Here is a 26,047-nt window from a genome sequence, read left to right as displayed (position 1 = left end):
CATAAATTCCAATCGTACGAAATCCCCGTGTGTGTGTGCTGCGCACGAGAGGTTAATTGTATTCTCCGGTTTATAAAGCGACTCATCGAGCTCTTCTGGATTTGCGGCCGCGCACAAACGCGCGCGGCGCCCAGTGTATAACGGGCTGGCGTGCGACAGGAGCAACGAGAGCAAAACGGAGAGGGTGAGATGTGCCGCACGGTGGGAGGAAAGAGAGAGAGAGAGAGAGAGAGAGAGAGAGAGAGAGAGACGGACGATTGACTGCGTGGACAGCGACAAAAACGGAACGGGGGAGCCTGGGAAAACAGCCGGGGTCGTATGTTATTTATTGTTGCCAGCTGCTGTGAATGAGAATGCGGCGCGGTTGATATTGAGAGGAAATAAAAGCGCCGGCAGTGATGGAGATTAATGGGCGCGAATAAAAAAGAAAAAAAAATTAAAAACAGAGTGAGGTGATGAAAAATGGCAATTGAGAGCTCTGCCTTAAAAGCCGATTACTGGGGATATTATTGGCACTGCAAACACGGGTGTCCCTCGCAGACGGACCAGGGCGGAAGCCGTTCGGTTAAATGGAAAATACCGCGATGCGTGCGTGCGAATCAAAGCATCGGATTTTTACGAAACGGGCGAGCGCGGCCGAGTTCCGAGAGATATATTGTCACTGCAGAGTAACTGTGTCACTGGCACTTTTTTTCCGTCGACCGTGGGAGGCAAAATGCAACGAGTTTAGAAGTCATTACAAGTTCTGGCGCTAAGGCCATTTCGTTTGCAACATCGTCACTGTCTTGAAAGGTCAGTTTGCTGGTTACATTGTCATACACTGTTCCACAGTGACCAAACTAGTTGGCGCAGTGGTTTGAGAGAAAAGAACGGATAATTCCTTTAAATACACCCGGCGGATTTCCATCCCATGTATCATTTTTTGGGTCGATGAATCCAATGAAATTGTTTTGGTTTCTTTAAGTCTTGGTTTCATTATTAACTGTAGAGTCAAGACGTCCTTCCTGGTAGCTTTACCTTTTCTAAGACGAAGCTAATCGTCGTATAACGTATACTCAATATTTTCTGTTCTTCATGATATTATTCTGCACATAAATTTGAATGTATTAGCTGTCAAGCCGATTGTGTGGTAGTTTTCCCATTTATCAGACCGGTCTTCGGATTTGTTTGGGTGATATTCTTTCAAAAGTACTAAAGTTTTACCCCTGTTTCAAAAATTTTACACACTGTATAGAATAATTCTGAAGTATCATCTGTCACTATTGCCCTGATTGATCGCGTCTTTCAAAGTTGTGTCAAGCTCTGACTAATACTGTTCCACAAATCTTCCAAATCTACACCAGTACCTCTTTCTAACACTTTCTCAGGCACTTCTTCCCTATCGTAGAGTGTCTCAGTATACTTTTTCCACATACCTGCTCTCTCTCTTCTCCGTTTAACAGAGGAATTCTGCTTGTTCTGTTAATTCTGACGCTGTTGCTTTTACGTTCTCGAATGTTATTTTGACCTTTCTACAGGGTGGGCAGAATAGAACTGGACCAGACGATATTTCGTGCACGTTATGAGAGGCAACCCAGTTTACGTCGTCCGCAACTGGAAAATATAATTTAAGTTGGTTGCCTATGAAAACTCTCAAAAATATTTTCGTTTCTTGCATTTCCTGTGAATTTCATCCCCGCGTTACTTGTACTACTTTACTTCTTCGCTTTCCTGAACATTTCAGTATTTTTCGTCGATCTATTGATTCATTTCTGCTATTACTCACCGGTTGTTCGCAGTCATCTTTCTTATACCTGTATTTCATTGTCCAGCCTCTGTTAATACTATTTTTAAGGTTGTTCATACCTCCTCAAATATCTCTTGTGGTAGTCGTTATCACAGCTACAAGAAGTTTGCTCGTCATCGCTTCTCATTTCCTCAGTATCTCGTATCATTGAGAGTTGGTTCTTCCTGACGACCTTTTAAACTCCATCGTTCTCTCTGTCGTTAACGAATCGTGATTTGGATCTATACCTGCTCCTGAGTACACCTTAGAGTCTAATATCTGATTTTGAAATATTTGTCACGTTATAATGTAGTCTAGCTGGGATATTCCGGTGTCTCTTGACTTTATCCAAACATATACTTACCTCTTGTAATTTTGAACAGTGTATTTACTATTAAGAGCTGAAATTTCTCACAGGACGCAAATACTCTTTCTCCTCTTTCATTTCTCTTGCAGACCCCCATTTGCACATATATCTGCAACTTATGGCGTCCACTACTTCCACGTTCCACTCTCCTACGTTTATTAGATTTTCATTTTCATTACTCGTTCAGTTCCCCCATTCAGTCTTGTTGTCTCATCATCTTACGGTAAATACATTGCCATGCACTGGAAGTATAGTTGTTGACTTTGGTATGGTTCCGATATCGATGAAAATAGTCCCATCTCTGAACTGTTCGCAGTAACTCACTTTTTGCATCACGTTCCTACTCACAAAGAATTCGACTCCCGTTATACAGTTCACATTACCCTTCATTCGTCTGACTATGTATACTTATCTTCATCCTTTTTCACTTTAATTATTCGTTAGATTTAACCTCTGCGTTTCCTTTTCTGTCTTCTCTACCACATTCCGATATTCCTCGCTCCGATTCGTAGAATTATCTCCTTCCGGTTGTTTTCCAATACCTTTCTTATGTTTATCTCCATTTCGTCAGTCGCCACCCACAGGTCCGAATGTGGCACTAATCTGGAATATTTAGCGAATGGAGTGTTCATAATGATACTTTTTCAGTTACATGCCACATTTCATGTGAATTTACATTATGTCTTTATACAATTATGATTTCCATTGCCTAGTGGGTCTTCATGCTATTAGTCATTCCTAAATCTTACGCTTTTAGGATGGGTTTCTATACGAAAGGCAAAAGGCGCCCCGATTCTCAAAAGATAAGTGCAATACACCAATAATGACAGTGTCATTATATTATACGTTCTCTTCAGTTGTTGCTTCCTAATGCACACGCTTCTATAATGTGACTTCATAAACAGTGAAGTGTATAATGTAAGTACCATTCGAAAATGCAGCCTGTGATCACAAGAGCTTGATTTTGATTTCTGTAGTGAGCATATGTATAACGTGACATTTATGTTTCATCACCGTGTGATGCATATATTGACAATTTTAGATGGTTGTCGTTAAGATCAGGCACTTTCAGTGCAGCCTTAGCAGGCCAGGCTTGGAATTAACCAGTCGGTTCGAAACAAGTCACCAAATTATAAGTATTGCAATTATGACAGATTTGTAGAAAACAATTCATCCACGCAACGTTGATGTAAACAAAGTTCATCACAGTGATGAAAGAGTGACACAAACTAGGCAATTTTACACAAATTCACGTGATATATTCGGGATTTAATATTCCGTATTGCGAAAAGATGAATAAAATTGGGTGGTTGTTCGTTGGAAAGAATACAAAGAAGAACTTTACAATGATAGACTTCAAGAATGAAAATAATTTGATTGAAAAATCAATGAGTGAGAGAGAATCGCAAGGTGCCCCATGCATAGGACGTGAATTTGAAGATGCCCTACGGAATCCAAAAGAAGGAAACGCCACCAGTGTTAATGGCATCCCCACAGAATTGCCGAAATATTTAAGTAACAACATGGAAGACCAATAATTCAGAGTAATAAATGACTACAACTAAACGAGAGTCATGCAAGAAGACTTCCCACACTGCACAAGCATTACCATACTTTAAACAGGAATGGTAGCTAACTGTACCAACCACAGAACGCTACCATTGTTATCACATGCCTCCAAACTATTAATACAGTTGAGAGCAGGATGAAAGGAAAGGCAGATAAGTATATTGGAGAAGACTAATTTGGATTCCGAGAAGGCAGAGGAGAAAGAGAAAACACTTTGTTCTTGTGCGTACTATCAGAGGGAAGGATGGATAAGATCAGACGGACTCATCGCGTATCTTCCTCAACTTAGAACCGAGTTTTTTGAGTTGTAATCTGGAAGCTATTCCTTAGAACTATGAATAGGTCTGGTCTGGACGGATAGAAGAATGTTTAATCAGAAACAAACATTAATCAGGTTTAGAAATGAGTTAGACCGGGATGTCCCGATGGATCGATAGAGATGTTTGTATGGGGGCACGGCAGCAAGGTCTTCAGCTCCGAAAATGAACTGAAAACTACTCTCGGGCCCACTGCATCTTGCGTACTTCTTTACTTCAGTTCACTGGAAGCGAACGACTTCACGGTCATTGCCTCTTCTGTCACGTTGAAAAGCTTCTCGAAGAATCTTCTTAACGTCGGTTATTGGCTCTTGGGATGTAGGAGAGGGCCTTTGATCACATGTGACAATTGAGAAACACGTGAGCCGGTCGGGCGATGCCCTGACGGCTGAATCGACAGCTTCCGCTTATGTGGGGAGGGCGATGGCTTCTCCGGAACGTGCTGACTTCACGGTCATTGGCTCTTCTGTCACTGCTGCTCTGCCCGCTGTTTGCCAGTGTGTAATTCTTCTAAACTAAACTAAGTTTTTCATTTATTTTCTAATTTGTACTTCACTTCACATTGATTTCACTAATTTAGTTACCTATCTTAAGTAACAGTCAACAACAGAGTGTTGAATCGACTGTATGTAATTATCTTCGTTTGTTCTGTACTTGTTCTATATATTACATGCTGAGCGTCCCTCGCAAAACCCCGTTCAGCGCGTTCAGCACGCACCTAGATTCGCGGAGCGCTGAGCGCCTAGGCTGCGAGGACGGGACTGTCCCGGGTTCGCGTCCCCCTGTCGGCGACACCTGTCACTCCTGCGGCCTGAGGTTTTGCCGGATAACACCGGCCACCGCCACCCCTCGCAATCATCGCCGGCCCGTCATCGCCGGGCCGGCGCCTCTGCTTCCGCCGGCGACAGCGGTCGGGCCGCACCGTGCCGCGGCTCGCCGTCGATTCGGCGAATCAGCGCTAGCCGGTCGCTGTGATTAGTGTAACGGGCACCGGGTGCCACACGCCTGCGGTCGCAGCTGACGTGGGCGGCAGCGCGAGGCTGCCAGCGGCGCCTTCCGGGGACCGCACTGGAAACGACTCTGCTACTACAGCAGTTCAACGCCAGTACGGAACATCTGCGTGGTTTCCACCATCCACCGCAGTGAGCGGAAAAACGAGCAGCGTGCTAATGACACGGTATAGTAATAAAACAAGTACACCTATGTTCAGAAAAAAAATAACGCCTTCGACGACTAGAGATAGGACGTTCGTATTCACAGGACATGTACACTCCTGGAAATGGAAAAAAGAACACATTGACACCGGTGTGTCAGACCCACCATACTTGCTCCGGACACTGCGAGAGGGCTGTACAAGCAATGATCACACGCACGGCACAGCGGACACACCAGGAACCGCGGTGTTGGACGTCGAATGGCGCTAGCTGCGCAGCATTTGTGCACCGCCGCCGTCAGTGTCAGCCAGTTTGCCGTGGCATACGGAGCTCCATCGCAGTCTTTAACACTGGTAGCATGCCGCGACAGCGTGGACGTGAACCGTATCTGCAGTTGACGGACTTTGAGCGAGGGCGTATAGTGGGCATGCGGGAGGCCGGGTGGACGTACCGCCGAATTGCTCAACACGTGGGGCGTGAGGTCTCCACAGTACATCGATGTTGTCGCCAGTGGTCGGCGGAAGGTGCACGTGCCCGTCGACCTGGGATCGGACTGCAGCGACGCACGGATGCACGCCAAGACCGTAGGATCCTACGCAGTGCCGTAGGGGACCGCACCGCCACTTCCCAGCAAATTAGGGACACTGTTGCTCCTGGGGTATCGGCGAGGACCATTCGCAACCGTCTCCATGAAGCTGGGCTACGGTCCCGCGCACCGTTAGGCCGTCTTCCGCTCACGCCCCAACATCGTGCAGCCCGCCTCCAGTGGTGTCGCGACAGGCGTGAATGGAGGGACGAATGGAGACGTGTCGTCTTCAGCGATGAGAGTCGCTTCTGCCTTGGTGCCAATGATGGTCGTATGCGTGTTTGGCGCCGTGCAGGTGAGCGCCACAATCAGGACTGCATACGACCGAGGCACACAGGGCCAACACCCGGCATCATGGTGTGGGGAGCGATCTCCTACACTGGCCGTACACCACTGGTGATCGTCGAGGGGACACTGAATAGTGCACGGTACATCCAAACCGTCATCGAACCCATCGTTCTACCATTCCTAGACCGGCAAGGGAACTTGCTGTTCCAACAGGACAATGCAAGTCCGCATGTATCCCGTGCCACCCAACGTGCTCTAGAAGGTGTAAGTCAACTACCCTGGCCAGCAAGATCTCCGGATCTGTCCCCCATTGAGCATGTTTGGGACTGGATGAAGCGTCGTCTCACGCGGTCTGCACGTCCAGCACGAACGCTGGTCCAACTGGGGCGCCAGGTGGAAATGGCATGGCAAGCCGTTCCACAGGACTACATCCAGCATCTCTACGATCGTCTCCATGGGAGAATATCAGCCTGCATTGCTGCAAAAGGTGGATATACACTGTACTAGTGCCGACATTGTGCATGCTCTGTTGCCTGTGTCTATGTGCCTGTGGTTCTGTCAGTGTGATCATGTGATGTATCTGACCCCAGGAATGTGTCAATAAAGTTTCCCCTTCCTGGGACAATGAATTCACGGTGTTCTTATTTCAATTTCCAGGAGTGTACATTAGTATGTTCTGCAGAAATGATTAGCATTTCAGTTACTTCCATTCAAGATGTGTCCTGTTTCCTATTAGGCACAGGGTCCGCAATGAGCCCATGCGTGATGACATCTACGCGTATAAGGTGCGAATGATGTCCTGTGGTATAGCCGCGTCCATGCTGCATTCATCTGGTTCCAAACTTTATCTGTGGTGGTTGGCAGGCGAGTCACAACGCCGTGCCTGTCGTTTCACCATATCCCACACATTTTTAGTTGGCGACTAGTCTGGTGATCTGATGGGCCGGGGCAAAAGGTTGACGTGCTGTGAAAACAAGAAGGTACGTGTTCGTGCAGCAACATGTGGTCGTGCATTGCCTTGCTGAAAAATGGCGTCTGGGATGTTGTGCAGAAAGGTTGTTCAAATGGTTCAAATGGCTCTGAGCACTATGGGACTAAACATCTATGGTCATCAGTCCCCTAGAACTTAGAACTACTTAAACCTAACTAACCTAAGGACATCACACAACACCCAGCCATCACGAGGCCGGGAATCGAACCCGGGAACCCGAGCGTGGGAAGCGAGAACGCTACCGCACGACCACGAGATGGGGGCAGAAAGGTTGTGGCTACCGGTCGCGGGATGTAATTCAAGTAGGTGACACTGGTCACAGCGCCCTGGACACGCACCAACTGTGATCTGTGGTTGTACCCCGTAGTACTCCACACCATAAGGCCTTGAACTAGTGCTGTATGTCCTTTGCGCCACAGTGAATGCGCTCCGCCTGTGTGCGGCGAACCAAAATGCGCCCATCATTTTCAAGCAAACAGAACCTGGATTCGTCCGAAAACACTATCTCATGCCTTTTCTGACCCCAGTGACGTCGTTCCAAACACCAATGCCGTCTAGCATGTTTCTGCACATTCGTCAAATGTAGGCAGAGAAGTGGATGACGCGCACGTAATCCATGCCATAATAAACGGCAGCGGACTGTCACCTCTCATAGTGTACGATGTGTTGTACTGTTCCACATCGAGATGTGGCTGCACGATCCGTTACAGCCATGCGGATAAGATGCCTGTCATCTCGATTGCTAGTGATACGAAGCTGTTGGGATCCAGCACGGCGTTCCGTATTACCCTCCTGAACCCACCGATTCCACATTCTTCAAACAGTCATTGGATCTCGACCAACGCGAGCAGCAATGTCGCAATACGATAAACCGCAATCGCGATAGGCTACAATCCGACCTTTATGAAAGTCGGAAACGTGATGGAACGCATTTCTCCTCCTTACACGAGGCATCACAACTGCTGTTTGTGTATGAGAAATCGGTTGGAAACTTTCCTCATGTCAGCACGTTGAAGGTGTTACCACCGGCTCCAACCATGTGTGAATGCTCTGAAAAGCTAATCATTTGAATATCACAGCATCTTCTTCTTGTCGGTTAAATTTCGCGTCTGTAGCACGTCATCTTCGTGGTGTAGCAATATTAAGGGCCAGTAGTGTATGTCTTGTAGACTCAGAGGACAAATGTGAGAGCAATTCATTGCTGGATATGAAAACCGCAACACCACCAGGATAGAGACTATTGAAATTTTATTTACTGTGAATGAGCCGAATCGCATCAATTCTGTTTCCGGGTGCTCGAGTCGCCTAGCCAACGTGCCACGGAAGCAAAAGAGCAGTGGTGAGCATGGACGACAAGTGGAAGGGTGGAAGCAAAGAGAGAAAGTGAGCAGACACAGGGAGTGCAGTAGGATTTGGCATTTCCGTGGCCGCAGCGCGGTGTGGCCGGGTCAGTGGTGGTCTTGCCGCAGCGCCTTCTTTAGCGTTGCTGAGTGGGAGGAGACGGCTTGTTTCAGGCCGATTATATCCTGTTTTCATACTGAATTTCCACGCGAGACACTCTTGTTTCAGCGACTTTTCGATTCAGCTGTATTTGTCGACTTTCCACATGTAGTTCACGTTTCTTACATGAGACACTAGGAGGTAGCGTGCAGCAAGGTAGGTAACCCACCTCACTATCATTTCATTCTTGTAATAGGTTTTTCCATGAAATATGTCTGGTCTTGACCGTTGGGGCGAAAACAGGAGAAACTTTCATACGTTCTGGAAGAGCTGTAGGGCATTTAGAGTGCACGGTCTCACGCTAATGGGCTGCGTGAACAGCTGAATGAGACTTTACAGAGATTATCCTCCTGGCTCTTCCGCAAACACTGGGTGGCAGAACAGAAGATTGGTGTCCTCAGCTGTAGAATGGGAAACTATTGGTGGAAGGGGTGAGAACTCTGCCTTGTTAGTAAACTTCGGGTGGAGTCCTCAGCTGTCCACTTGCCGTTATGCTGCTGCGTGTGGTCTCCAGACACGTTTTCTCAAGCAAAATATAGAAGCAATCATCCGTCTGCAAATTTCCGAACTTTGCTGTTCGTGTGGGAACGGTGTGCGAAGTCCAACAAAATTTCCAGAATTTCCGACAAACAAGTCTGGACGCGGAGACGGGACGACTCTCTTTTCCCGTTTCCAGACACACATATCACTTTCAGCGGTCAAAATTTGAAATGGTTATTTTATTGAGCTAACATTTTCGGCGATATATTACGCCATCTTCAGGCCCACTGGCCGACTTGTAAGAAGATTCCCACCTTCGCACCAGTCAAAATAGGGGCCAGCGTTCAAAGAGTGGTATCGTAGATTATTGAGACAGCGATGAATTCAAACATTACCTGCCGTCTTCAGGGTGTGGGTTAGGTAATAGACTTCCAGATTCCTGACTGGAAGAGCCCTTAAACCCTTTTTGGTATTGACTAGAAAAGATTCTGTGGGGGCCTTTTCGGAGTCTTAAGGAGGGCTATCAAAAACTGAGAGGCATTCGTAGTCGTACTGGTATTCGTATGGGTATTCTGATCCGAGCTCCTACCTGGTGAGACTTCTCTGGACTTTGATCTCGTACATGTTTTTCTTTACTTCAGCCCTCTTCCAAGTCTTCGAAGTTTCACTTCAAAACTACGCGCATCCGCGGCGAGCAATGAGGATCCGCGACTCACAATCTCATCACATGGGTTGAGCCCAACAGTTAACAGAGACTGCCGTTTGGCGCACCCCGACTTGTCGGCAACCACCTCAGTGGCAAGTGCGTTAAGATATTTCTGGAATCGCATTATATTGAGGGAAAAGGAATTCACTCCTTGTTTCTAGTTTTTAACCTTTCTAAATTGATCTAAGCGCTTCACGCACTGGTACGCAAGTTTTACTGCAATCGAATTCTTGCTTCAAAGGAGACTTTTCTTGTAACCACTTACGTTTGTTTCACTATAGACTGAACAAGTTGGAGCTCACCTGCCTAGTGATCTTTCTTTCTTATTCTTCCATTCTTCATTGATCGGTTGTGCGTTCTGTTTTCGACTTCATAACTTTTTTGTATAGTTTCATAGTTTTGCAATCACAAGTGAAAACATAATTTGTGTCCTTCATGTGTCTAGACACCATCTCAGTTGTAGTTGTTCAGCGATATGCTGGTGGCGACGCTAATAAACATTTATTTTTTGTCATTGTTGTAATTTAATTATGTAAATTCGCTCTCAAATTGTTTTGTAAGTTCGACGTTTATATGTACTGATTAAATTTTATGCACTGTTTGAACGAATATTATTTTACCATGTAAAACTCTGTTATTTAGCAACCATTAAAGTAAATTATTATTAAATTTAACAGCTCAGGTTCTCCAACCACAAGCAATAGACAAGGCCCGTGACGAGTTCGGGAACTTAGCAAAAGATGTTTTGCGATATGGGCCACATTTGATTTTTCAAATAACCTACTGGGTTCATCGGGACAATCTATTGTTCTATTTGATCTGGGTTTATGGGCTGAGCATAGTCTAATCTGCATACTCACGAAGTACCTAATGAGTAAGAGGTCGTGTGCACCGGCTTCTGGCACATGTTGAGAAATACGGTTCGGTTCCGCCTTCACATTGGTGAATGATTTAATTCTTGGCTAACGGGAAAGTCATGTGTTTCGTATCGGGAAGATGGTGGATTGTATGTCGGTGATCTCTCACTTCACGCTTTGCAGTGGCTTCTGCTTTTACCTGTGGCGCGGATCATTGTGTGATTTACAAGTTGTCTTTTAACTGTTAACACGAGGCTCGAACTCGATACATCGTATGTTACCTCTTTAAAAAAGTAAATAAGTAAACGTCCGAAGGAACAATCCATTGTTCTTTTCAACAACACAGGCACCGCAATATCGTGTTTATCCGCCAATACCAGGCAGCGACTTTCAATTGAAGTGTCCTCTCCCGTACGGGAATTACGTAATGTGTGTACGAGTGTAGAATGTGAAGCAGAAACAACGACATATGGAAGTCTGGGTCTGACTGTCGGTCGTGTACAGAGAGCCAACGTGGTTAAGGCAGCTACTTGTGTAAAGCGGGAAATACGGGTTCGAGTCCCCAACTGACGAAAAATAACAAAAGGCACAAAACGCTTGCCAGTGACACTGCCAGCAGTGCAGCGCAACAACAGCAACAACAACAAAAGAAAGAAAGGAAAGAAAGGAAAAGAAGACAGAAAGTCGCAGTCGGGCACAATTTTTCACCGTCGTCATTCCATTACACACCTGATGGTTGTCCGTATTGCCAACTGCGAATATATTTCATCTAGGCCCTTATTTCACGACGGCTTTAGTCGCTCAGTGCCTGTTCCTTGGAAGGAGCATGGTACCGTTCTTCTTAACAACACAGGCACAGAAGTATCGTCGTATCGCACCACTGTATTTGTTTTAAAGTAATTGCTGACTGGGCAGTTTTTATGCAGCACTGTCACAGATACTATTCGTGACCTCTGCGTTAGTCCATTATCTCTGCCCGTCGTACGAGCTGACTTTTGTAAACGAATATACTTTCCGATAAGACAAACATGTGTGTCACTATCGCCTCAGACTGTGATTAACCTATTGCTACTACGGCTTAACGTGCCTACTGTAACTAAAACTATTTATCAAGTCAGAGTTATAGGTTATGCGGCCCTACTGACTGTCCCTGACCTCTGCCCATTGTACAAGCAGAGACAAGCATTCCGAAAGAAAAACACATTTTGGGAGACATGTAAATCCATATACAAGGATGTATCGTAAATTCATGATTATTACTTCACGTCGTTTGGTTTTTTCCTAAAGACGTTTTCTCTTCATTACCATTACTATCCTTATACCAACGACAACACTTATTCCAAATACGGTCATTATTTAAACTATAGCCGGCCGTTGTGGCCGAGTGGTTCTAGGCGGTTCAGTGAAGAAGCGCGCTGCTGCTACGTTCGCAGGCTCGAATCCTACCTCGGGCATGGAAGTGTGTGATGTCCTTAGGTTAGTTAGGTTTAAGTAGTTCTAAGTCTAGGAGACTGATAACCTCAGATGTTAAGTCCCATAGTGCTTAGAGCCATTTGAACCATTTACGCCAAGATAATAAAGCAATCTCTACAAATTATTTCTGAAATTGTGTTATCAGAAAGACCCTGTATTGATAACGTTTTCGCACTTACACAAATTGTAGAGAAACAAAGAGATCTGAGTAGCGACGTAGGACAGATAGATCTTATAGACTATTTCAAACAAATAGTGATATCCTCAGAAAAAGTGAAGATGATACAAAGCCGCAATAGATGTACAAAAATAATAGTAAAGACTAACCATGCTATAGCAAAAGACATACGAACAAACCATGGGTATAGCTTATCACCCACCCTTTTAGTAAATGCGTTGACGATCTGACAGAAACGTGGAAATAACAAATTGATCCAGGCTTGAAATTATCACATGACATATTTTTTAATACGAAGCTCTTAGTAGACGACCTTGCAGTTGTACAGAATAACGAAACTTCGCTACAAAAATGCATCTGTAGTCTTTCTAAAGAATATAATAAGAAAATATACATTCTAAGAACAAAAGTGAAGTTTTTCAAAGTGGAAAAAAGTTGAGGTCTAAGATCATAATAGCAAATAAAAACCACTGAACAAGTTAGTCACATCAGTTACCTGGTAAATATTATAAGCTACCAATATCATCTCGACATGGACACCAAAGTGCATAAATATCAACTGATATGCGGAATAATCAGTAGAACATTGAGAAATAAAGTTAGAAAAGACTCAAAAATCAGGTGTTATAAGGCAATGGCGCCAGCATATCGCCATTTGGAAGTGAAACGTCGACATTTACTTAAAATGAAGAAAATAGAATCCAAGCGGTAGAAATGAAATATCTAAGAGGAGTGAAGAACTGCTCAAAATTAGATGGACTAAGAAACTGAGACATAAGAGCAGAACTTGCGATGTATGCTACAAATGAAAAGATAAAGTCTAATCGACAAAGCTAGAACGTTTACAAAGCATACCAGTTTCAAGACTACCAAAAAAATGCCTTAAATTTCAGACCTTTAGGCACACGGTCCGAAGGAAGACCAAGACAAAATGGCAGGATAGAAAACGCTCGTCTATGGCATAGACCAGATACGCTTAGCGATTTTACGTAACACCAGAATTTTCTCTTTTTCTCTGATCTTTTGCTAAGGTGTGACGGTGGTACCTGCTGCATGCTTCGCGCATAGATCTTCTCATAGAAGGACATATCTTTACTAACCTTCACTTGTCATCATTTGTGAGGTCCCTTTTGAACTGAGAGTGCAACAGCCTCTGCTTCGTCAGCATCTTCTCAATTTTGTTATTAACCCTCCTACTACCAGAATTTTTTTGTTACACCAAGTAACTAACACAGAATATATTTGCAGTATTTTATTTATTTTAATGAACTGACATAAAAGCCTACATTACTGATGGAAACCAGGTAAACTATGTATATAAGCACTTACAGGTCTTGTCTTAATCCTTGTTCTTATAGCTCCTTACATTTAAAACAAATCAACTCTTCATACTTTAAACAAAAAATTTCTGAATGTTTACAGACAAAAGAAAAGCTTTTTCTGCAGGTTCCTGAATGTCTTCTACCCACTGAACGTTCGAATAGGAAGCACTGTCCACATTTTGCTCCCGTATGCACTTCTGCCGAAGGAGGAGGACAAGGAAGAAATAATTCATATGCTCACTGCACTGTATTTAAGGTCCTAACAGTATGCCTTTTGGGACCTGGAGCCGTCTTATATATATTTCGTTCTGCTGTCTCCCATGTAATCTAACAAGATGTTTTCCCCGTGTTTCACTTCCATTTTTCGACCTGAAAAAAAAAAAGGACGAGGAAAACTGAACAATACGCCATTGCATACAAGCAACTGAGAGAGACGAAGTTATAAATTTTGAAAATAATCGTTTTGAAAACAAGGGACACATATATTTCTGAACTAGACTTGTTACAAGTTCCAGAAGAATTTCTCTTCTTTTGTGGTTGGTTTTTTATTCCAGTCAGGGTTTAAGTCCAGCCAAATTATGCAGGCATTTAGGGCACTAATATCCATCTTCTTGTCATACTTTTGTGGTGTAGGTCCTAACTAACTTGTCCATTGTAACTACACCTGATTTAGTTGCGTTATAGTCTAGGATTATAATAGGTTTTGCTGCTTCGCCGTCCCCTATTTCCTCACTGAAATGCGTAGTACTCTGCAATATCAGTGTCTTATCCTTTTTCGGGCATTAGGAGCTGATTCCTGGAATCCGAAGAGACATGAAGCTGCAGTTCATCCCCTTGCTTCGATAAATTCTGCAGGTAGTTCACGACGACTTTTTCTTAGTGTTCCTAGTAGAGTCATTTGTTTTCTTTCTAGTTCCTTTGCCAACTCCACACATGTCAAGAAATTGTCTTTTGTGATATTTCTACCACTCTCGGATAAATGTTCTGTCAATTCTAACACTACTCTTTTTCCCTGATTTTTTTCTCTTGGCTGGCCGTCGCCCTTTCCTTTGTAGACCTGCAGGTGTGTGACATCGTAATTAGTGCTGTCAAATGCAGCCCATATCTTTATACCATAGTTTCCAGGTTTTGAAGGGATGTACTGGCGAAACGGATACCTACCCTACCTACCCTAAAAGTTACCAGTTGTCCATCGACTGTAATATTCTCGTGTTGTTCTTAAGCATCATGTAATGTGCTTATCCACTATTCAAATAAATCCCTTACAGGAGCCAATTTATCAGGGCTACGATTCTGTCACCGGTGCTGAGCATCATCAAACCGAATACAGCGTAATATTTCTGTAAAGCGATTCCTAGCATAGAACTACTGAAAATAGGTCGGCCATGCTCTTCGTTCCATAAGTTCACTATGCCCTCATTGTGACCTTTGTACACTCCCGCAAGAATAAGCAGGCCAAGAAAGCATTCAAATTCTTCTCTATCAAGATCTGCCCATTTATTACCGAAAGTAATGTTACCTTCATTGTTGTTCCACTTCAAAATAATCTGGAAAATGCTGGGCTTCATAAATAATTCAGATGCTGACTACACAGTATTTTCGTTCCTTACAATATGTCTCGTGGGACCTGGAACCATCTTCTATAAATTTTGTGCTAGCTGTCTCTCATGTAATCTAACAAGATGTTTTCCCCATGTTTCATTTCCATTTCTCGGCCTGTAAAGATGGGATTACTATTTTAGGTATGTACTTACATATTATTATTACTAATACTATCATTAAAGTTTTTGCAGACATATAGTATATTATATATACTTACTTGAAAACATTCTGATTTGAGATGTCAGCAACTTCAGGTAATAGAGTTTCCAAATCTCCAACATCTTCATCAGAATCTGCAGTTGGTTCGCTACCTCCAGGAATAATAGCATCAATCTCTTCATCGTCATCAGACGTTATTTCTCCTAACTCCTCTTCTTCATTCAAAATTGCTTGTATTTCAGCATTATTCAGACCTTGTCTAGTCAAATCGGCAACAATGGGTATAAATAATAAGTGGGAAATGTTAGTTTCATTGTTGAAGGTGTTTTCTATAACATCTGTTAAACGTAACATTCATAATGTTACATTCAAGAAACAAAACAAAAAATTTAGATTGGGTCATGCTGAACCCAGTGGTACTCAGTGCATAGCCAATGAATAAATTTCAATATGTTGTAACTATAAAACTGAACAACATGCCATTGCATACAAGCAACTTAGAGAGACAAAGTCATAAATTTTGAAAATAATCGTTTTGAAAACAAAAGAGATATATATTTCAAATGTGCTTACGGGTCATATTGACCTCAGTGGTACTAGGAGGGTTAATCCATGGTGGGTCCTTTCCATCCTTTATCCACTTACTAGGCGCGTAACTCTCCAGACCACGATTTACATCTGCTTAAACTTTGCCCATAATTCCTCTACATCCATCTTACTGGTACTAAGTGATGTCAGTTCACTGTCTAAGTGAGATGCTAATAAATGCTTATTTAATCTATCTAACGGAAACACCCTCCTAGCCTTCTTGACTGATTTGTTAACTCTCGTAATCATAACTGCGGTAATGACATCATGATCGCTAGTACCCATTTCTATACTGACAATCTCGCTAAGTTCCGGCTTATTTGTAGCTTCAAGGTCTAAGATACATCCATTACGTGTGGGCTGCCAAGCTGGCTGCTCAAGACAGTTTTCAGAACACGTGTTGGAAAGTATATCGCATGAATGTCTGTTTGTAACCCTCCTCCCACCGCAATGAATCCATAGCCATCCCAGTGTATGCTAGGTAAGTTACAGACGCCTCCAACTGATATTGCATGATCTGGATGTTTACGCGCTATTGACTGTAAACTTTCTTTGAATGACTTTAGAACTGTCACAGTGGAATCGGGTGGCAACTGCAACTGACCATGGTTATGGGATTTGGCATCATTTCCAACACTTATTGTGCTGTATACGTGAAGAAGTCTAAGCTTTAAAAATAGCCCCTCCCCCCCCCCCCCCCACCCCACACTGTATTTAAGTAACTCTGCGTTTATACCGTCAGGTCTTGTTGTTGCTTTCCAATTACTTATTTTATTCATGGCCTTGTTTAGTTCTTGGTTTGTTATGAGATCGCTATTATATTGTTTATTCATTTCACTGGGGTCATCCTCTAATGCTTGGATTTCATTACACCAGACGTATTTATAATCTGCAATCAATTTATATTCTGGCATGACAACGACGGAACATGCTGTAATGATGTCATCAATCTCATGTTGACGCAACAGCGCCAGTTCTTCCTGCAGAGCTGCTCGGAAGTCTTGGAGAGTGGTTGGTGGAAGCTGACGGGATGCAACGTGCCTCCCTAGTGCACCCCAGGAATGCTCTATGGGATTCTAATTGGGAGAGCGAGAAGGCTGCGCCATGGGTCCAATATCTTCCGTTTCCAAGAAAACATCAACCACCCGTGCTCTATGAGGTCGACCATTATCGCCTATCTATATGAAGTCTAGGTCCACAGCACGTCGCAACAGCCACACATGCGGTCTCAAGATCTCGTCACGATAGCTGACAGCAGATAAACCTCGCCGATCCGCCCGTACAATTTCGTGAAGAGGTGTTCGAGTGGGTAACATAATGCCTGCCCACACCATTAGAGACCCTCCTCGATATCAGTCTGTTTCCACAGTGTTTGGATCCCGAAATCGAGTTCCACTTGCCCTCCAGATGCGAATCCGTCGAGAATCACTCTCCAGACCAAGTCGGGACTCACCTGCGAAAAGAACGTTGTCTCACTGTTCGACTGCCCTGGTGACAAGTTGACCGAAATGGCACCTTCCGAGCAGAACATGATCATACGGACATCTGTTGACAGTTCGTATGATTACATCGTGGATTAGACACAGAATCGGAAAATGGTTCAAATGGCTCTGAGCACTATAGGACTTAACATCTGTGGTCATCAGTCCCCTAGAACTTAGAACTACTTAAACCTAACTAACCTAAGAACATCACACACATCCATGCCCGAGGCAGGATTCGAACCTGCGACCGTAGCAGTCGCGCGGTCCCGGACTGAGCGCCTAGAACCGCTAGACCACCGCGGCCGACGCAGAACCGGAAAACAGCGGTTTGTTGCTTTAATTTTGGACACCAGTTTACTTGTGTTTGTGGGCTCTTTCTCAGTATTACTCAAATTTTTTGTCATCTTGTAAGCAGTAGACTGTCTACCATGGATAACGTGTTGAGTCTAAGGAGTTCAGCATGTGAGCTGTAACACATTATCTGACATTATCTGAACCTTGACTACATAATACAGTACTGGCCATTAAAATTGCTACACCGCAAAGATGACGTGCTACAGGCGCGAAATTTAAGCGACAGGAAGAAGATGCTGTGATATGCAAATGATTAGCTTTTCAGAGCATTCACACAAGGTTGGCGCCGGTGGCGACACCTACAACGTGCTGACATGAGGAAAGTTTCCAACCGATTTCTCATACACAAACAGCAGTTGACCGGCTTTGTCTGGTGAAACGTTGTTGTGATACCTCGTGTAAGGAGGAGAAATGCGCACCATCACGTTTCCGACTTTGATAAAGGTCGGATTGTAGCCTATTGCGATTGCGGTTTATCGTATCGTGACATTGGTACTCGCGTTGGCCGAGATCCAATGACTGTTGGCAGAATGTGGAATCGTTGGGTTCAGGAGGGTAATACGGAACGCCGTGCTGGATTCCAACGGCCTCGTATCACTAGCAGTCGAGATGACAGGCATCTTATCCACATGCCTCCATGCCTGTAACGGATCGTGCAGCCACATCTCGATAACTGAGTCAACAGATGGGGACGTTTGCAAGACAACAACCATCTGCACGAAGAGTTCGACGACGTTTGCAGCAGCATGGACTATCAGCTCGCAGACCATGGCTGCGGTTACCCTTGACGCTGCATCACAGACAGGAGCGCCTGCGATGGAGTACTCAACGACGAACCTTGGTGCAACAGTGGCAAAACGTCATTTTTTCGGATTAATCCAGGTCCTGTTACATTTCAGATTGTTACGACCCGTGGCTCTACCCTTCATTCGATCCCTGGGAAACCCTACATTTCAGCAGGAGATTCCACGAACGCATGTTCCAGGTCCTGTACGGGTCTTTCTGGATACAGAAAATGTTCGACTGCTGCCCTGGCCAGCACGTTCTCCAGTTCTCTCACCAATTGAAAACGTCTGGTCAATGGCGGCCGAGCAACTGGCTCGTCACAATATGCCAATCACTAATCTTGATGCCGGCCGTTGTGGCCGTGCGGTTCTAGGCGCTTCAGTCTGGAACCGCGTGACCGCTACGGTCGCAGGTTCGAATCCTGCCTCGGGCATGGATGTGTGTTATGTCCTTAGGTTAGTTAGGTTTAAGTAGTTCTAAGTTCTAGGCGACTGATGACCACAGATGTTAAGTCCCATAGTGATCAGAGCCATTTGAATCATTTTGAACTACTCTTGATGAATTGTGGTATCGTGTTGAAGCTGCATGGGCACCTGTACCTGTACACGCCATCCAAGCTCTGTTTGACTCAATGCCCAGGCGTATCAAGGCCGTTATTACGGCCAGAGGTGGTTGCTCTGGGTACTGCTTTCTCAGGATCTAAGCACCCAAATTGCGTGAAAATGTAATCACATGTCCTAGTGTAATATATTTTTCCAATGAATACCAGTTTATCATCTGCATTTCTTCTTGGTGTAGCAATTTTAATGGCCAGTAGTGTATATTGAATGAGTAATTGCTTGTGCCGTAAAGCAAAGGACCAGGATTCTTAATCTCTAGGCGTCCCACAGATCACCATTAGCTGCTTTGACGCCGCGTCAGATCTTTGTGCCTCTACCAGATGCGGCGATAACGGGCGGGCACAGAAATTAAAAGTCCCTCCGCCGCTTGGAGATTAATATTCGCAGCTGCTCCTCCGCCGCAGGAAGACCAATTTCCTCGCCGCGGCAGACAATCGACAATAGATGCCCAAATGACACCAGCAATAAATGCTCCTCCGCGGCGTGGCGCTTCCGCGGCGAACACCGACGCTCCTTTGTTTTTATGCGCGAATAAAAATACGCCCTTCTTTCTGAAGTCGTCGAACAATTTAATTAAGAAGCGCGATGACGGACATATTCGCTCGAAAAGAAAAAGGGGGCGCCCGAGTGAAGAAAAATAAAAGGACAAGGAGCGGTCGCGGAGTGTTCGGCGGTGAAGGGGGGGGGGGGGGGAGGCGAGGGTTGAGGAACAGGGAGGCCGCCGCAGTACACATCCATTGAAGGGAAATTAGGAAGGAGAAAGGACTGGAAAAATAGTAGTACAGGGGAACTTGAAAGTGAAAGAAAGGGAAGGGAGGAAAAAACTGAGGAGGTGGGAGAGGCTGTGGGCGGAGGCGGAGGAGGGGGAAGGGAGGGAAAGGGACATTGCCCGGGCAGCGAGTCTGCCCGGTGGGACAGACCGCAAGAATTACAAGGGTCGCGAGCGCAAGGTAGCGACGGGGACCACCGCCAAGGAACGGCGGCGACGGGAAATTAAAAACACCGGACGACCACCGCCGTCGCTAATTGGAGGACAAGAAAAACTGCCGTCTCTCTGGGCACAGCAGGTGAGGAGGGGGAGGGGGCGGGCGGTCGAGGATGGCAGTCATCTAGTGGGAGCGCTTCCTAGCGGTACCCAGTCGCTGCCGCAGACAATGGAGTCCTGGTCGTGAGCCGAAGATACTGCACCTATCGGGAGTGCCCCAGAGCTACCTAACCTGTCTAGATTGTGACGAAGGTACCAGGTAGTAGGTGGTTCATGTTGTGTCGACAGAAGTGCCGACACACTGTTATTTTGAGTGGGCCGATATGCACGCTATAAGCTCTCGCAGAATATCTTGAAGTTTGAAACAGGACGCTCAATGAATGCTATAAAGAAAAGTACGTTGCTTTGGGAATACTTGCCTTTAATCCATCCTTGTTGTATACATCGTTCTTCTTGAGACATTTATACGATAACTATCAAACTATGTAAGGCTAATGGCGCCTTGCTAGGTCGTAGCCATGGACTTAGCTGAAGGCTATTCTAACTATCTGCTCGGCTAATGAGCGATGCTTCGTCAGTGTAGTCGCTAGCAATGTCGTCCGTACAACTGGGGCGAGTGCTATTCCGTATCTCGAGACCTGCCTTGTGTTGGCGCTCGGTCTGCGATCACACAGTGTACTAAATGGACCGCGGCCGATTTAAGCTACCACCTAGCAAGTGTGGTGTCTGGCGGTGACACCACAGTTCACACTATTTGGTACTGGGGAACAGGAAGTATTGCTGTTGTGTTACAGGAAAGTGTCGTCGTCGATCCAACGTAAGGAATTGTACGAGGGCGTGCTAACGAGAAATGACCCCGAATTTTATATTCTGTTCTCAGTATCGTTGAAGTATTATACATCAAGCTGCGACCCTCTACCCGTTAGGTGTTATAAAGGCTCCTTTGAAAAAAAAAAAATTTTTGTTTACTAGTACAGTAGGCTACTTACTGTTTAGCTCTACAGGACCTTCATACTGAAACGTTTCCCACACCACCTTGTATTGTCTTTCTATGTGTGTGAGTAACTGTATGTTCACTGTTGTGGGTAAATACATACAGCGTACACAGGGCGATGTGTGAAACTGATAGCGATTACACGCTTCCGCTGTTGTAGAAATCTGCTCCAGATGCTGCAGATACCGTGTTGAGCTGAAAGTGGTAACCAAAGTACGGAGAAATATTCTTCGGGGCTCTGTTGCATAGCAATCAGATTGCTTCCAGTTCTGAGAAATGTCCAGGTACTATTGTGGATTTGAATGATCCATGACGTGACTTCTTTTCCGAAGAAAACATCGAACTATTTCACTAGAACTCCCGTCGGAACTGTTCTCAATCTGGTATTTATTATTAAATCACAATAGAAGTATACGCTGGGTGTAGAATAACACGTACCTTCTTGAAATGAACAATATTTTATTGTTCTATTAACTGATTTCCTTCCATATACACATATATTTTACAATGTGAATCAAAAATTTGCAATGGCGTCGATTTGTACATCACAAGAATGGCTCTCTTCTTGTAAAATTACCCTTAAGAAGAACAAAAGCTCTATATCCTAAGAATAATTATGTGAGCGCTGACCGCCACAGAGTAATAAATATCTTTGTCTCTCTCGCTCTCGCACTGTCACAGCAAATTACGCTTCCTGATACATCATAGTGGCTCCGGGACAAGGCGGTGTGTAACGTAACTACGTCGGTGGCCGAGAAACTGATCGCCCGAATTCGAAGAGTTTGCCAACCCTTAGAGCACCCTGTCTTTCAGTACGAAACAGCCAGACCACTCACGAGCGCTGCGACACCTACAACAATCGCCGTGTTCCGTTCACTGTCATCGATCATCATCTGTACAGGCCCGACTTGGCCCCATCTGATTTTCGTCTGTTTCCAGAAACGAAAAAGACGTCTTCGAGGACTTCACTTTGATAGTGACGAGGTGTTGCGAGCAGAGGTGAGGTTGTGTGGCTCCGTCAACAACGTCAGACATTCTGCAGTGACGGCATCGACAAACTGGTCTCTCGTTGGGAGAAACGATTTCGTCGCCAGGCTGACTATGTTGAGAAATAAATACGTACACACGAAGAACAAAGATGTGGTATGTTAATTAAATTTGTATTCTTTAAAAAGCTTCAAGAGATTTCTCATTAAAAATCTGGGGGAATTACTTTTCAGCACATCCTCGTAGAAAGATAAAGCAAAAAGATAAAGATTGCAAAAAGATAAAGCCTGTAACTCAAATGAACTCGATAGTATCTGATTACCAGATTAGTGCTGAACAATTTTAGTACGTCACATCTTATAATCATTTTCGATGAAATACTAAGAAGCGGTATGAAATGCAGCAATCACGAAAATTCAGTATTAAAGAAAGGGACTGGGGCATTAAGATCTGTTGGAAGTGCTCTGAGAAAGTTCAGTCCACCTGTAAAGAGAAACTGCGATTAACTGTAGTATATCGCTACAGTGTTTAGCGTTCTTCTCAAGTAGTCCGTACAACAAACATCAAACGAATTCATAGATCCCCTGATTGGGTAGTAGCATACAGCGCATACCAGAGTGTATCACAAATGGTTCGGGAGCTTAAATGGTAATCATTGGAAGAAAAACGGCGTAGTTTTCTCGTGGGACCCTGTTCGGTAAAAAAATGTGCGATTATTAAGCTACCACCATCGTATTTGTCACGTAGGGTTCGTGAGATTAAAACTGATTAGAGCATTTTCTTTATTTTTCTTCCGAGTCATCAGTCTTGTGGGTGGCTCGAAGCGGCCCGCCACTAATTCCTTTCTTGTGTCAATCTCTTTATGTCACAGTAGCAGTTGCTCCCTTCGTCCTCAATTATTTGCTATATATATTCCAATATCTGTCTTCCTCTACAGCTTTTATCCTCTGCAGCTTCCTCATATGCCATGGAAATTATTCCCTGATGTCTTAACTTGTGTACAGTCGTCCAGTCTCTTCCTCTTGTCAGTGTTTTTTGCGTGTTACTTTCTTCGTCGATTTTGCCGAATGCCTACTCATTCCGTATCAGTAGAACCTAATTGTGAACATCCTTCTGTATCACGTGCAGAGCCATATAGATGTTTCCCTCTCTCAACAGGCAAATGGAATAGGAAAGAAAGCCGATAATTTTACTAGGAAGGAGCAACCTATGCCATTCATTGTGTGGTAGCCTGGCGAGTATGTCTGCAGATGCACATGTATAAATCGCTAGACCAGTTCCATAGATCCACATGCTCTCGTTTGTATGTATGTATGTGTGTGTGTGTGTGTTTATGTTTAAAGAAAATAGCCGAGGACGCCAACACTCGCCCGTCAAGTGGAGCTTGAAATGTAGGTACCTGGTTCACATTCTGATGTTGGAGAAAAGGCGAACAGTGAAGTGCTGCTGACTAAGAAAATTTCCTAAATCAGAAAAATTTATTCTTCATAGGCGTGATACTTATATGCGTGTCTGCAAGAAAAGGCGCTGTCAACAGTCCACAGCTGTACGAAATGCTTCAAAATTAATTCGCTGATGTGGATTCCTCCACGTCAGTTGTCTTAGGTGAATATCTACTCGACAACAGGACTCGAACTCGTAATTCGTGCTTATCGCGAGTGGATGCTTTGACAACTTCGGCTACTTGTGCATGCCCCCCGGATTGCCAACAGCCTCTGATCTTTCATACATGCATGTACATATATTACACACACGAGCACACGAGGATAAGAATATTAGTGACGCTTAGAATGTCTCTGTTTTATCAACACAGTGTATGTATCTTCATAGGACATTGTCCAAATATGCAAGCATATCTGAAGGAACAGACACTGTAACTGACGACTGTAACCATGGTAAATATACTACTGGCCATTAAAATTGCTACATCATGAAGATGACGTGCTACAGACGCGAAATTTTACCGAAAGGAAGAAGATGCTGTGATATGCAAATGATTAGCTTTTCAGAGCATTCACACAAGGTTGGCGCCGTTGGCGACACCTACAACGTAGTGACATGAGGAAGGTTTCCAACCGACTTCTCATACACAAACAGCAGTTGACCGGCGTTGCCTGGTGAAACGTTGTTGTGATGCCTCGTGTAAGGAGGAGAAATGAGTACCATCACGTTTCCGACTTTGATAAAGGACGGATTGTAGCCTATCGCGATTGCGGTTTATCGTATCGCGACATTGCTGCTTGGTAGAGATACAATGACTGTTAGCAGAATGTGGAATCGGTGGGTTCAGAAGGGTAATACGGAATGCCGTGCTGGATCCCAACGGCCTCGTATCACTAGCAGTCGAGATGACAGGCATCTTATCCGCATGGCTGTAACGGATCGTGCAGCCACAACAGATGGGGACGTTTGCAAGACAACAACAATCTGCTCGAACAGTTCGACGACGTTTGCAGCAGCATGGACTATCAGCTTGGAGACCATGGCTGCGGTTACCCTTGACGCTGCATCACAGACAGAAGCGCCTGCGATGGTGTGCTCAACGACGAACCTGGGTGCACGAATGACATAACGTCATTTTTTCGGATGAATCCAGGTTCTGTTTTCAGCGGTGAACGCACATTGGAAGCGTGTATTCGTCATCGCCATACTGGCGTATCAGCCGGCGTGATGGTATGGGGTGCCATTGGTTACACGTCTGGGTCACCTCTTATTCGCATTGACGGCACTTTGAACAGTGGACGTTACATTTCAGATGTGTCACGACCCGTGGCTCTACCCTTCATTCGATCCCTGGGAAACCGTACATTTCAGCAGGATAATGCACGACCGCATGTTGCAGGTCCTGTACGGGCCTTTCTGGATACAGGAAATGTTCGACTGCTGCCCTGGCCAGCACATTCTCAGATCTCTCACCAATTGAAAACTTCTGGTCAATGGTGGACGAGCAACTGGCTCGTCACAATACGCCAGTCACTACTCTTGATGAACTGTGGTATCGTGTTGAAGCTGCATGTGCTGCTGTATCTGTTCACGCCATGCATGCTCTGTTTGACTCAATGCCCAGGCGTATCAAGGCCGTTATTACGGCCAGAGGTGGTTGTTCTGGGTACTGATTTCTCAGTATCTATGCACCCAAATTGCGAGAAAATGTAATCACACGTCATTCTAGTATAATATATTTGCCCAATGAATATCCGTTTATCATCTGCATTTCTTCTTGGTGTGGCAATTTTAATGACCAGTAGTGTATTATGAAATAGATTGGCATTCTGCGATCTACCCGCTGACGTGTCTACGTGACATATGGAAGTCTGGATCGATCCTGGGGGCGTGCTCGGACAGCTCAATTAGTTAAGGTGACCGCTCGCTATTAGCGGGAAATCCGCGTTCGTGTCCCGGTCCGGCACAAATCTTCATGTGTCACAAACAGCTGACGTCAGTGGATAATCGCAGAATGTGAAACTATTTCTTATCAACATTAATCTTGATGCCTCACTTGTCTCATTCTCCGTGCTGCGAGAATCCAAGCAAGGTTGCGAACATAAGGTGACAAATTTAGTGGACCACTATAAAAGGATGTAGACTGGCTGACATGTGGAAGTTTTCGTCGTTACGGGGAGCGTACACGGATATCCGAAGTTGTCAAGGCTACCGCTCCGAATAAGCGGGAAATCCGGTGTCCTGAAATTGCACCCAGTGAAATTCGCACCCAGAAAAGGTCGAGGAAAGGTCCTCTAATCTCTCCGTCCGATCTTCGCGCGGCAGGTAGAATCGCCGCTCGGCAGGTAGGAGACCCGAAGGCTTTATTTTACGGCAATGTGTGGCCGAAATAGTGTTGTCAGCAACACTGCTGCAACACGTCAGTGGCCAGGCCATATCCGTCTCAGTTCTTGTCTGTATGTGTCTCCCTTTCACTCTCAGCCTCGATTGTT

This window comes from Schistocerca piceifrons, chromosome 8 (assembly GCF_021461385.2).
Source record: "Schistocerca piceifrons isolate TAMUIC-IGC-003096 chromosome 8, iqSchPice1.1, whole genome shotgun sequence".
Classification (NCBI taxonomy): Eukaryota; Metazoa; Arthropoda; class Insecta; order Orthoptera; family Acrididae; genus Schistocerca; species Schistocerca piceifrons.
The sequence above is the reverse complement of the archived record's forward strand: the minus strand, read 5'-3'. Positions refer to the sequence as shown.